General features: G+C 36.8%; 1 pseudogene; it reads left to right on the plus strand.

The window, feature by feature from the left end:
• The first annotated feature begins 2015 nt into the window (after positions 1 to 2015).
• Positions 2016 to 2252, plus strand: LOC123619612 (small ribosomal subunit protein eS28-like; annotated as a pseudogene).
• Positions 2253 to 3091: the final 839 nt, after the last annotated feature.

The raw sequence follows: 3091 nt of genomic DNA on the forward strand, positions 1-3091 counted from the left end.
ACTCAACATGTTGAGGAGGATAAAGGATTTCTGCTCGAATGGTCCCAGATCCATCACCCCATCACTTGGATGTCCACATCACCTCCATCTGTTTCCCCTTGCATAATAATTGGCATATATTCTCTTGTCTTCTGAAGCTAAAAGACTTATTAGAATAGCAGGCCAGCATTTCACCTCTGCAAATCTGGGTCCATTTAGGCAATGTGTGAAATGCAAACTTTTCAACAGCTGATGCCACTATAAATAAAAAAACTCTCATATCTGTATCATTCTCTTGACCCATAATCTTCAGGAAATCCTTTTAGTTCTTCTACTCTGGTGACATCATTATTTTCTTTCTCGTCCCTTTGCTCCACTCAACACTTAAAATGAATCTCAAACCAATGAACCCTCTCCTTTGAAAGCCCAGCCCCTATTCATGCCTCCATCCCTCTCACTCATACTCACAGAAGTTTCTGTGAAGGTCTGACATATTCTGTTTTCTGATGAGCAACAGATGAGCTCTACATTTTATGCGGTATCTTTGGAGCTTTCTATATTCATGCCTCATTTTAGTTTTAGTTTTGTTATTATTGTTAGGAGGGAGAAGTAATTAGGATTACTTATTTATTTGATTTTTTTTTCTTTAACAAAGGTACTGGGGATTGGAACTAAGACCTTGTGCATGCTAAGCATGCATCTGTCACAGAGCTATACCCTCCCTCCAGTAATTATTTTTTTATTGATTTATAATCATTCCCCCAGTAATTTTAGAAAGAGCACACTTCAGAGCAAGGAAGGTTATCAAGGATAAAGAGGGGCATTACATATTCATTAAAAAGGTCAACACTCCAAGAAGACATAACACTCCTTAATGTGTATGTGTCTAACAATACAGCATCAAAATACATGAGGCAAAAATTGATAGAACTTCAAAGAGAAATAGATAAATGACTGTTATAATTGGAGACTTCAACACTCCTCTATCAAAAATAGAAAGAAAATCAATAAGAATGTAGTTAAACTCAACAGCACCATCATTCAACTGGATGTAATTCACATCTCTAGACTACTTCATCTAACAGCAGAATACAGATTCTTCTCAAACTCTCACAGAACATTCAACAAGATAGACCACATTCTGGGCCACAAAACACACCTTAACAAGTTGAAAGGAAGAGAAATCGTACAATGCCTTCTCTTAGACAGGACTTAAACTGGAAATCACTAACAGAAAGATAGCAGAAGAATTCCCCAAAATTTACAGATTAAACAACACATTTCTAATCACATGTGTCAAAGAAGAAACCGCAAAAGAAAATTTTAAAATATCTTAACTAAATGAAAATGAAAAATACAACTTATCAAAGTTATTTGTGTTACAGTGCTTAAAGGGAAATTTGTAGCATTAAATATCTATATTAGAAAGGTAGAAAGATCTAAAAATCAATAATCTAAGCTTTCATCATAGAACGCTAGAAAAAGAAGAATGAATTAAATCCAAGGTAAGCAGAGAACAAAGAGATAACAAAAATTAGAGCATAAACCAATTGAAAAATGGAAATCAATGAAACCAAATGCTTGTTCTTTGAAAATATCAGTAAAATTGTTAAGCCTCTAGGTAGGCTAACTAAGAAAAAAAGAGATGCAAATTACTTTTATCAGGGATGAAGTACAGAACATTAATACAGAACCTATGGACATTAAAAAAATAGAACAGAAATATTATAAACAGCTTTGCTCACAAATTCCATAACTTAGATAAAAGGGATCAATTTCTTGAAAGGCACAATCTGCAAAAACTCACACTCAGAAGAAATAAACAGTCTGAATAATCCTTTATCTAGTAAAGAAATTGAATCAATTATTAATAACCATTCAGTCCAGTAATTATGCTCCTTGGTATTTACCCAAAAGAGTTGAAAACTCATATGTCCACAAAAAATGTATATGAAAACGTGTATGTCCATCTGTAGTTCATAACAGCTTTATTCCTAATTGCCAAATCTTGGAAGCAATCAAGATGCCCTTCAGGTCCACCTGACCACCACTATGCCACCATCATGGACATGAGTCATATGCAGTCCATCAAGCTGGCTAGGGTCACCAAGGTGCTGGGCCAAACCACTTTGCAGGGACAGTGCACACAGGTGCACATGGAATTCATGGACCACACAAGCCACTCCATCATCTGAAAAGTGAAAGGCCCTGTTGGCGCAGGCAACATGCTCACCATATTGGAGTCAGAGCGAGAGGCTCAGAGGCTGTGCTGAACTTGTGGCTGGGTCCTGGATGTCTGGGTCCACCACTTGGTCCACAAGGATAATCTGATGACTGTTAATAAAGCATTTATATTGTGTGTTTAAAAAAGAAAAGATTTCCTTCATTAGGTGAATGGATAAATACTTTCCAGACGATGGAACACTATTCAGAACTTAAAAAAAAAAAAAAAAGGTATCATCAAGGTGTGAAAAGACACGGAGGAAACTTTAATGCATAATTCCAACTATTTGACTTTCTGGAAAAGGCAAAACTACAGAGATGATAAAAAGTTAGTGAGGAGGAAGAGAGGGATGGACAGGTAGAGCACAGAGGATTTTGGGGGCAGCAAAACTATTCTGTGCTTACTACAATGGTGGATACACATCATTATACATTTGTCAAAACTCATAGAATGTACAGCATCAGGAGTTAATCTCAGTGTAAATCAGGGATGTTGAGTGATAATGGTGGGTGAAGTTCCCCTCATTGTAATGAGTGTAGGGCTCTGGTGCAGACTCTGACAATGGGAAGTTGTGCATGTGTGGGAAAAGCAGGTTTGTGAGAAGTCTGTGAGTACTGCTCAATTTTGTTGTGAACCTAAGTTTCTCTAAAAAATAAACTTTATTAATTTGGAGGATGGGGCAGGGAAAGCAAACGACTCATCCAAGTTCACAAAATCAGAGAGAATATTTGAAGCTCGAGTTCCTGTTCTTCAGCCCAGTATTTTCCCTTTACACCGGGCTCCCATTCTGCTGTCAGATTTCATTTTTGTTTCTTACCCTGAAAAGATAGGTAAAATATTTATTTGTCATGTGCCCTCTCCTTTGTAGAATTTGACTTGCTCTTTCGT

Source organism: Camelus bactrianus, chromosome 10, assembly GCF_048773025.1.
Source record: "Camelus bactrianus isolate YW-2024 breed Bactrian camel chromosome 10, ASM4877302v1, whole genome shotgun sequence".
NCBI lineage: Eukaryota > Metazoa > Chordata > Mammalia > Artiodactyla > Camelidae > Camelus > Camelus bactrianus.